The sequence below is a fragment of the Macaca mulatta genome, chromosome 12, assembly GCF_049350105.2.
Source record: "Macaca mulatta isolate MMU2019108-1 chromosome 12, T2T-MMU8v2.0, whole genome shotgun sequence".
Lineage (NCBI taxonomy): Eukaryota > Metazoa > Chordata > Mammalia > Primates > Cercopithecidae > Macaca > Macaca mulatta.
In genome coordinates this window covers 133,598,183-133,610,056 of record NC_133417.1, presented here as the reverse complement: position 1 = coordinate 133,610,056, position 11,874 = coordinate 133,598,183, and the positions used below count along the sequence as shown (strand labels likewise).

The following is an 11,874-nucleotide window of genomic DNA, read 5'->3' as shown; positions in this document are numbered from 1 at the left end:
GGTCAGGAGTTTCAGACCAGCCTGATCAATATGGAGAAACCTTGTCTCTACTAAAAACACAAAAATTAGCCAGGTATGGTGGTGGGCACCTGTAATCCCAGCTACTCGGGAGGCTGAGGCAGGGGAATCACCTGAACTTAGTAGGCGGAGGTTGCAGTGAGCCGAGATCGCGCCATTGCACTCCAGCCTGAGCAACAAGAGTGAAAGTGGAGTTGTGTTGGAGTTGGAGGTATTAGTGTGAGCTCTTATTTCTGTAACCATGCAGTCATATAGTGTACACAGAAAGCGGAGCTTTGCACACATGCTGTATTAAACATCAATACCCAAAAGTAAAATGTAATTTTTAAACATGAAATGTAAATAGTTTTGAAAACATCACCTAGGTAAAAAAAAAAAAAAAAAAAAAAAAAAAAAATTCTAACCAAAGACATAACAAGGGGCTTTGAAGAAAATACTAAGATTTTACTGAAAGATGTTAAGATGACCTATTAGTTTCCATTGCAAATTTAAGCCATTCACTTGTAGACAACACATAAAGCAGAATCAAAAAAGAAACTATTTTAAAATACTAAAAAATTATTTGAATGAGTATTTCCCTCCACAAAATAAATATTCATGATGATTTTTCTCACATTAATTAAAGTTAGTAATTTAATAAATAGGTGTGGAATAATATTCACAAAATAAGTAATAATGGGTACAGGGCTCAACTGAGGTGGTTTAAGGAACTTGATTCTTTCTACAGGCTGAATTGATTAAACCAGAGATAATCAATTTGCCTAAATGAAGAAAATTAAGATGAATTAACAAAGCGATTTGTATCAACAGGTGGTGTCGACAATGGTTAAGAGACAAGCTTTGGGCTGAGACTGCCTGGGTTTGATTTCTTGAGCATCTGTGGAATCAGAGAAATAACAGCACTTGTCTCCTAGAATTAACAATTCTAATGAAGTAGCAAATGCGAAGTGTGAAGCATGGTGCTGGCACATAGTGCCCTGCAAGTAGTAACAATTAATCATATCACTACCATTAATTAAGTCAATTGAAAATAACCAGCAACTCTAGTGATATGAGAATGTAAATAGTCCTGTAAATGATTTAAAATATATTATCAAAACCCTGCATCTACTGGAAAGAACTCTCATTTGCATTGCTCACCTATCCTAAACTTGAGTACTTAAGAAAACGAACTTAGAGTCCCTAACATGCCTTCCAGCTTAACATTTTACATAAGCTCAAACAAATTATTGCTACTACTCTTTCATATTCCACAACAATGTTGTTGAATGCATTTTTCCACAGAGAAAGTTGACTTCCTTATATTAAATTACACATTTAATAAAATTGGTAGAAAATAGTAAGATAATAATTTCCCATCACAATCCAGCATTTGAAAAAAATCCAGAGAAGTATGATACTGCTTTAGCATTAGTGCCATATTGAAGAAACAAACCTTTCTATGCATGAACTGACAATATTCATCATATTATTTTAGGAGTCTCCAGGTTTAAAATGTCAAGTGTCTTTAAGTATGACAAATTTTGACCTAGAAATATTTTAATAGCAAAGATTTTTAAATTATGCACTATCTATTCAAGTAATAACACTGAACAGCAATAAATTATAAAATCATCCCTATTAATCTAATACTGGCTTATTCATGAAATAGACTTTTCATTAAATAAAGCAAAACTTCATATGATTTTTACATGCAATTCAATACAAAAGTATTATCTAGAATCTTATGCGGGATGTGTCTATTTTTATTAATTTAATGAAAAGAGAATGGATGACATAAACTTAAATAAAGATGACCTTATTCTGCTCTGAGGATTGTAGTCTGCTTTCCCAACTCACATCTCTGTAAAGAATTTGAGTTTCAGTGTGTTTGTTAAAAATAATAAAAAGTAATGTTATTTTCATACATATTCTTCTGTATGTGTATAAACACATATTTTATATACAGAGATGTACATTGTGTGAAGAATGACAAGGTGAAGGAGCAGAAATTAACACTGATTTTCTCAGTCACTGTTTCTATGGAAACATGACAGCTAACAGAAATACATAAAATCTGAACTCCTTTCAGTAACATTAGTATAATTGTCTCACTCTTGACAAAGGAAATAGTATTGCTCATACCTGTATCTTCAGAACTATGTTTTCTAAATGAACCAAACTATTGGCTCATTTAGAAACCGTCTCCTTTCTAGTTGAGAACAAATTCAATTTTTATTAAAGTTAATTTATTTTCAGTTTCTCCTTGAAAACCCTTTAAGTTATGCATAATATAAGGCACATGAATTATAGTCTGTGGATAAAGCCTGTAACCACCTAATACAGTGTCCTGTGGAATGTGTTCACAATTAGATTTTAAACTCAAATATTTAAATGGCAAACATGTAATACCTTTTTTGCTGGTTATATAAGATAATTCATTGATTTTGTAGTAAAAATTGAAAATAAGTTGAAAGATAACCTGTAAAATAAATGTAAGGAATTACATAAACCCATGGCTACTGACTACAAACACAACCATGGCATATATCGTCGGTGAGTGCTGTCTCATTATAAAGATAGAATAGGTGTCCTCTTGGCTCGCAGAGCTGAAAATATTTCTTATCTGGACTTTTACAGAAGAAAAAGTTTGAATAAAGTATGCCAAAGTATATTCACTGTCTCATTGTTGCAATACTAAAACATTGGAAATAACCTAAACATATTTGAGACAATGAATAAGTAAAATATGACATATTTACACAACGGGATCTTACATAGAGAAAAATGAACAAACTTGATATATATGGAAATGCAACTGATATGGACACTGGAAAATAAAGTATGGAGTGAGAAAAGCTGTATGTACTATGGTACGTTTTCACAAACACCATTTGTAAAGGTTTTAAAAGAAATCAATATTTTATGTAATAGCTTTTTTAAAATGTGTTGGAATGACTAATATCAAATCAATTAAAGTAGTGGCATCTGGTGAAAGGGGGAGGAAATGGATGTTGAAAAAGAAACAAAGGAGACTTCAAATGTATTTTAATGTTTTATATATTATTTCTTATATTTTAAAACGTTTTGAAGAAAATAGGAAAAATAAAACAAAAGAAATTTAACATTTAATTAATTAAAACACAAAATTTACAATTAATTTATCCCTAAACAGTATTTCACTCATTATTTGCTTACCAAATGTCACATTTAATTAGAATGTTGAATTTGCTACATTTACTGAACAAAATTATCATGATTTTTTTAGTATTTTCTCAACCATTATATTCCAAGAAATCAATTGCTTATGTTTTCAGCTCTGTATATTGTCATGATTAATCTGATAAAATGACAGCTTATCTTCTAAATACAATGTATTACTATGTATTACTAGAAACAAATTTTTAAAACCAATAAACTTACTGCCTTTTTTCTAAATTTAAAGAGAGGTTTGTTCATATACATCGAAATGTTCCTCCTAAGTTTTTCTCTATAAAGTTTGACTCCTGGCCTAAAGATAAAAAAGCAGTTTCTGAAACGTCATATCTCTAATCAAGTATTTATATTAAGCTAATTAGCATATTTTATTTTATTTTTGAGACAGAGTCTTGCTCTGTCGCCCAGGCTGGAGTGCAATGGCGCGATCTCAGCTCACTGCAACCTCCTCCTTTCAGGTTCAAGTGATTTTCCTGCCTCATCCTCCCGAGTAGCTGGGATTACAGGCACTTGCCACCATGCCCGGCTAATTTTTGTATTTTTAGTAGAGACGGGGTTTCACCGTGTTAACCAGGCTGTTCTTGAACTTCTGACCTCAGGTGATCCTACCGCCTCAGCCTCCCAAAGTGCTGGAACGACAGGTGTGAGCCACCCTACCGGGACCCTAATTAACATCTTAACCTATATTTACTGTTCCTAGGAGGAAAAAAATTGTTACAACTTATCAGAAATAAACTTTCTTTTGATGTTTGTTCAGTATCCTGAGAAGTTACCTTAATCCAAATAAGTAAGCAAGGATTTCAAGTTACAGATTATGTTATCTAAAGTATGCAGTTGAGAACATTTATACCTCGCCTTTCACCTCGTTTCCTAATCCTTATGTCTGTGTCCCAAGAAGTTAGAGACCAAGAATAAATTATTGTGAAAAATCACTTCTTTTTGGAAATGAGCAAAATTAACATCTCATAAAACACCAGTGAAGAAAAATCCAATTTAGCATCTTGACAGAGGCCCAAGAAACTATTTTATTTTGAGCAAAAACTCAGTGAGCCACATTATCTGCAAGAAAGGAAAGAGACGAAGAAAATTTTTATAGTAAATATAATCCTAGTATCCTGTTTTTATGTCGAAAAAAAGTAAAAAAAAAAAAAAAAAAAAAAAAAAGATAATCACAAAATTCTTCCGTTCCTGCTTTCAGTATGATCATTTCAGCTGTAAATTCAGCAATGATAACAGTCAAAAACAGCCAATTAATGAATAAAGGTAAACAAACTCTTTATTCTTAAGTTAATAGAAGTTTAAAGTAAAATTTTCGGTTTTGGTTGCGTGAATAAAAATGTAGAAACATTGCTTTGTTTGAGAAACCACTTAATGTGCAGAACAAATTTTCTTCCTAGAATGAGAACTTGTGGCAAGGGTAAATGAGGGACCAAATGGACAGGAAGTGAGATGAGTCTTACAATGGAGTAAAACTCAGAAATGTCTTTTCAGGACAGGAGTGAGAATCATTAATAGAGCTAGGTCCTAAAATAGAATGAGGATGAGGCGCAGGGGTAGCATGAAACTCATGGACAGGTAAGGTTCAGATATGGAATGAAATTCAGAACTTAGGAAGAATGAAAGAAGGCAGGAGATAAAAGTTCTCACTGATCAGGAGAATGGGAAAAGATGTTCTTGTAATCTGAAAAGCATGGGGAAATTCACCATTATATTTTCTCACACTGTGCTTTCACCACTTTGCCCCATACAAGATCTAGTCACGAAAGTATATACATAAAGGCTAAAACTCCAGCTTTTTGGGAAGTGTGTGGATGAAAGGGACCCTTGGCAGCCAAAGATTAGTGAAACACATAGAGAAGAGGAGCTGGAGAAATTGCCCTTTTAAAAAAAAAAATTAAGAAATGGGGTCTTGCTCTGTGGCTCAGGGTGTAGTGAAGTGGCACAATCACAGATCACTATAGCCTTAAACTCCTAGGCTCAGATGATCCTCCTGCCTCATGCCCCTGAGTAGTTGAGATTACGAGTGTTAGCTGCCATGCCCAGAAAGAAACATACTTTGAATGGAGTCCTGAGCTCAACCACAAGAGGCACATGCGTGGAGCTGATCTAACACAACATAGTGAAGCTTTGAGAACTGACCTATAGTACAGACCACTGCCTAGATCACAGAGAAACCCCAAAGGCAGACACAACAGAGCAGTTCAAAACAGCACAGCAAAGGATTTTATAAACAAAAATGGCATTCAAACAATAGTCTACAGACGTGGATTGGTACTCATAGTCCGAATGCAGCCAAATTGATTGCATGCTAAAAGAAACAACATTCTCCAGAAAATTACAAAGGCAGAAGAATTTTATTACATAATATTCAAAATGTCCAGGATATAATAAAAATATGTGATATATGAATAATCATAAAAATATATCAAGGGATTAACTGTTAAGGGAAATGACAGTCAATAGGCAGATGCTAAACCCAAACTGACCAATATGTTGGACTTATTCAAAAAAGACTTGGAAATTAGAATTATATTTATGGCCCATGAATTAAGAGTGAACACTCTTGAAACACATGGATAGATAGCTCTCAGGAGAGAAACAGAAGAAACAGAAAAGAATACAATAGCATTTTTTCTTTTTGAGTCAGAGTCTTGCTCTGTCGCCCAGGCTGGGGTGCAATGGCGCGATCTTGGTTCACTGAAAGAGAGCCATTTCAAAATGGAAATAACAGAAGAAGGAGTCGGCAGGCTTGAAGATAAAAAGCAATAGGAATTATATCTTCTGAAAAAAAAATTGAGAATATTATAAACACAGCCTCAGAGACTTGTAGGACATTATCAAAAGGTTATTCATGTTGTCATTAGAATTCTGGAAGGAGAAATGATAGAGATTGGTATGGAAAAATGGTTTGATTTAATAATGGCTAAAAGCACCACTAATTGTATGAAAGATAATCTCATAGATAAAAGAAGCTCAATCAACCTCAAATAGATTAAACTCAAAGAGAACCACACCCAGACACATCATAATTGAAGTATTGAAAATCAAATATTAAGAAAAATCTTAAAAGCAGACAGAAAAAAATGGCATTATGTAGAGAGCAATGAAGATTCAAAGAACTACACATCTCTCACAAATAATCATGGATGCCAGAGACAGTGAATCAATATTTTGAAAGTGCTGGGGAAAACAACAACAACTCTGTCCTTCCAGAATTCTATATCCATACTTCAGGAACATACTTCAGAAAACATACTTCAGGAATAAAAACAAAATAAAGATATTCAAAAATGGTAAAAAAAAATATATATATATGTGTGTATATATATGTGTGTGTGTGTGTGTATATATACATATATATATATATACACACACACACAATTTGTCACCAGTACACCTGTTCTAAAAGACATGCTAAAAAAAAAAGTTTGTACGCAGAGAACCATTGACAAAATAAGGAAACTTGGAACTTCAGAATGAAGAAAGAACCATCAAAATGATAAAAATATAAATAATTGTAATAGGCTGCTTTCTCTTCAAGATTTTAAAAAATGTGTATGACTATTGAATGGAAAAAAGTACATCATATATCACTGTTTAATATGGTTTTCAATGTTCACAGATATGACACATATGACACGTGTAACATAAAGGAAGGAACGAAGGGACCTATAGTGTGATAGCTGTTTCTATCACACTACGTCAAGTAAGATAGCTACGTCTTACTTGAGGTGATAAAATATGATCTCTAAGTAGACTGTGAAAAGTTAGACATGTGCATTGTAATCCCTGATAAAGCACTAAAAATTACACAAAAATAATCAAGATTTTAACCTGTTGATTCTAAAATTCACATGAAAAGGCAAAGGAATTAGAATGGCCAAAACAATTTTGAAAAACAACAAATTTGCTCTACTCACACTACCTAATTTTAGGACTCACTACAAAGTTATAATGATCAAGAAAGTGTGGGAGTGACAAAAGGATAGACATACTGATCAATGGAACATATAGCAAGTCCAATAATTCATCCACACAAATATAGTCAATTAATTTTTGATAAACATATAAAGCTGAATCAAGATTTTAGATTTTATCATACTTACAAACATTGGATCTGTGAATGTCATTGTTAAGAGAATGAGAAAACAAGCTAGGAAAAATATTTTCAAATTACATATTGAATAAGGATATCAATCTAGAATATGGAAAGAACTCTTAAAACAACAAGGGAAAAAACTCAAAAGTTTGTAAAATATTTTAACAGACACTTCATCACAGAGTACCTATGGATGATAACTAAATACATAAAAATATGTTAAATTATATTAGTCCTTAGGAAAACACAAAGTAAAATTATAAAAGGATGCCAATACACGCCCAACAGAATGGTAAACATTTTTTTAAATGCCAATACCAAGTGCAGATGAGAATCTGGAGCAACTGGAAATCTCATACATTTTTAATAGGAATGCAAAATGGTACTCTGGAAAATACTTTAACAAACTTATTATAAAGGGACACATGTATGTTTCAGTAATCTTATTCTTAGGTACTTACACTAAATAAATGAAAATATATTTATACAAAAACATGAACACAAGTGTTTATAGCAGCATTATTTATAATCACCGCAAACTAGAAACAACCTAAATGTTTTCGTCAGTTAAGGAGGTAAATGGATAAACAAAGTATGATACATTTATACAATGCACCTTTGCTCATCGATAAAACCAAACAAGCTGCTGATACACGTGACAACGGAGATGTGAAAGAAGACAGACTTAAAAGGTTACACACTGTGTGATTCCATATATATGACATCCTGGAAAAGTGAAAATTCTTACCATAAAGAACAGATCAATGGTTTCCAAGGGCAAGAAGTGCGTATAACATTTGACAAAGAAGAAATAGCCCAAGGCAATTTTTTTGTTTGAAAGAACTATTCCGGGAAGCCAGTAGCAGAGGAGCCTGAGACACGGGCCCAGGGCAGGGATGCACCGTTGCGGGGTGGGAGCTGGCACCATCGCTACAAAGAAATTTGCCAAGGCCAACCGGGCCCAATGGCTCATGCCTGTAATCCCAGTACTTTGGGAGGCCGAGGCGGGTGGATCACCTGAGGTCAGGAGTTCGAGACCAGCATGGTCCAACATGATGAAACCCCGTCTCTATTAAAAATACAAAAAAATAGCTAGGCGTGGTGGCACACGCCTGTAGTCCCAGCTACTCGGGAGGCTGAGGCAGGAGAATTGCTTGAACCTGTGAGGCAGAAGTTGCAGTGAGCCAAGATAGTGTCACTGCACTCCAGCTTGGGCAACAAAGCAAGACTCCATCTCAAAAAAAAAAAAAAAAGAAAAAAGAAATTTTCCAGGCCAAGTATAAGGAACGAGGGATGGTCCTGGCTGAGGACCAGCTAGCCCAGATGTCAAAGCAGTTGGGCATGTTCAAGACCAACCTGCAGGAGTTTGCCAGCAAGCACAAGCAGGAGATACGGAAGGATCCTGAGTTCCATGTGCAGTTCCAGGACATGTGTGCAACCTTTGGGGTGGAGCCTTGGCCTCTGGAAAAGGATTTTGATCTGAGATACCGGGTGTGGGGGATTTTTATTATGAACTAGGTGTTCACATTATCGAAGCGTGGCTGGTGCTGAGCATTGGAGTGGAGGTCCGATAACTCTGGAGGAGCTACATCAACAGTTGTTAAAAAGAAGGGGCAAGTTCGCCCAGGAAGTCAGTCAAGAGGACCTGATCAGGGCCATCAAGAAACTAAAGGCACTTGGCACTGGCTTCGGCATCACCCCTGTGAGTGGCACTTACCTCATTCAGTCTGTTCCAGCTGAATTCAATGTGGACCACACCATGGGGCTGCAGCTGGCAGGGAAAAATGGCTATTGACTGTCAGAGAGATCAAAGCCAGTCTTAAATGGGAGACGGAGCAAGCAGCGAGCGGGACAAAGGCCGGAACACCTGCTGAGAGAAGGGCTGGCATGGCTGGACTTACAGGCCCCAGGGGAGACCCACTACTGCCTGCCAGCTCTCTTCCCCAACCCCTCCTCCCTTACAGCTGAGGAGGCCAGAGAAGTCGTCTCCTGAGTGTGGAAGGGCACACAGCAGCAGGTAGGGAGAAGAAGGGAGGCCTGTTGGCCAATAAACCTGGACAGTTTTGTTTATAAAAAAAAAAAAAAAATAGAAAAAAAAAAGCTCCCCCAGAAAAGAACTATTCTGTATTTTGATTATAATGGAGGTTACATGACTATGCTTTCGTTAAAACTCTACATCAAAAGTGTGAGTTTTACAGTATACATTTTAGAAATTCAAAAGGAAACAATAGTAATTGATGATAGTCATTTTACCCACTAACCTTATATCAACCTTTCTTACACTTGATTACATACCTCTGCAGCTCTACCCCCAATGGATATGAGATGCTGAATTATAAGGAGTTTAATGTACACTTGCATCTCCATCTGAATATATGGGGGTGGAGCCATTAAAAGCAAAGCTTGTGAGGTTCACCTGGAAGGATCACATGCCCAAGATCAAAGGAGGAATGAAACCTAAGACTCCTAAGCAACACAGCATGGTTATTTCTAAGGTCAGGGCATCACTTTGCTAATTAATATGAGAAGTATTATTTCCTAAATAAGATTTATGCCTTTTCACTTTGCTATAATACGACGGTGGCTCATAGTTAAAAGTAGGAGACAGGCAGAACTACATAGCAGTTGTACGTAGCTTAATCTATAGCTAATATTCAGCCAGAATACAATAATATCAAGCTTGTTAACATATTTTAAAACTTTTGTAACTGTTGGCAAATGTTGGACATCTGCCCCTAACCCTGCAAGCACTGCACGATAGTGCTAGCTACCCCAGCCGTGTCTCCAGATCTCCAGAAACTCCCCACAATCCAGCAACCAAAGAGTTAATGTTTGGCTCAGTGAGGAACCCCCAAGGACTGCTCTAGCAGCAAAGCTTGATCCACACCCATTCTTTAGTACACAAGCCAGCCCAATTGTTAAATACTTAAATTATCATTTCTGGCTTAGGCTCAGTTGAATGTGTCTTAAATTTCCCAAAGCATGGCAAGCCCTTCTGTATTCAGCAATCCTTCTCCCCTGGTGAGCATGGTGCAGAATAGTATTAATAGATGAAGCAGGTTGAAGTCACAATCTGCTCTACCCCTGAAAAAAACACCAACCCCTCTGTAATAGTTGGATTATGGTGGTTACTGAAAAGGGATGACGGCACCCAGAGAATTTCCTGTTACTTTTGTGTCAAACTCAATATCATGTTGAAGATGACTGCTTTATTTTTGTCTTCAATCCACACATCCATCAAGTATTTAACAAATGCTTTTGAGTGAATTAATTTTAAAATATTAAATAGAAACATTTCTATTCTAGAAATAAAAAATATTGAAATTGAAACATTTGAAAACAGCAGAAACATACTGATCATTCCAAATATCTCATATATAATAGAAATCAGTATATTTATTGTGCTAATAATAAAAATTGAAGGACATAATATTTTCAGTCTTTATCCTAAGTCTGCTTTGGCCGTGATAAAAGCTGTTGGATAGCAGAATTTTACAACTTATTTTTTTCTCAATGTGTGTACAATTTTGCATTATAAACTACTTCAATTTGAGTAAGTTTTGTATGACCAGATGTGACATTTTATTGTACACAGAGAAGTATATTAGATTGTTAATTAAGATTTTACATGACCATTCAATTTATTTATGTTACAAGTTCTGAAACTTAATTTGCCTTGAGCTTAAAGTATACTGTACAAACAGTATTCTACTTATAAATCTAGTAAATTTCTAATTACTTTAAGAAACTTCCTTGTTGAATATTTATCAAGTTAAACCAACTAAACTCCCATAATTAGTTTTATTTATAACTTAATTAAATTTCTTCAAGCCCAACTATGTAAGCAAAAATTCCCAACATTAAAAAAAAATAAATATCACAAATTAAATGAACTGTAAAGTTCAAAATTTCTTATCATTCCACTATAATTAACAAATTTAGTACAATTCTTACCCCCTCTTCAACTAAATATCACAAATTTAAAATCAGCCACAGTATTTACACTGGAAGTATAAAGCTAATCTGTAAATATTAGGCCACATTATTTAACTATTTTAAATGCCAAATATATGCAAATTATTTCTGACAGTACAGAATTATTAATGCTATGACAATTTTATTTTATTAACAGCACTTCTACTGTTTCTGATGGTTGATATTTTCTCTCTCATTGAGCAAGCATTATCATTTCAAATGAACTGATGTCACCATCCTAACAATTTGGTGTTATCATCTTACTTAGCTTATTGTATTTAAAGGTTATATATTTTAAGCAAAGACATGAGGTTAAATACAGAGTATTTATCCATCTGTTGTTATGGCCATACCAATTTTTGTTATGATAGTGCTATAAAAATATTAAACTCAGTGTAGGTCTTTCAGAGGGAGTATGTTCTACAATGCAACTTCTTTATCAATTTTTATGAAAATCTAATTATTTTAGTTGACTTTTGTAAATAGAAATCTAGAATATCTCACTAGCAGTGTTAAAAACTTTTTAACATTCTCTGAACACACAATAAAATGTGGTACTACACAGGATGGACATATAGATAAAAGAA

General features: G+C 34.7%; 1 pseudogene; it reads left to right on the top strand.

The window, feature by feature from the left end:
- The first annotated feature begins 8,208 nt into the window (after positions 1-8,208).
- On the top strand, positions 8,209-9,502 carry LOC100424649 (vacuolar-sorting protein SNF8-like; annotated as a pseudogene).
- Positions 9,503-11,874: the final 2,372 nt, after the last annotated feature.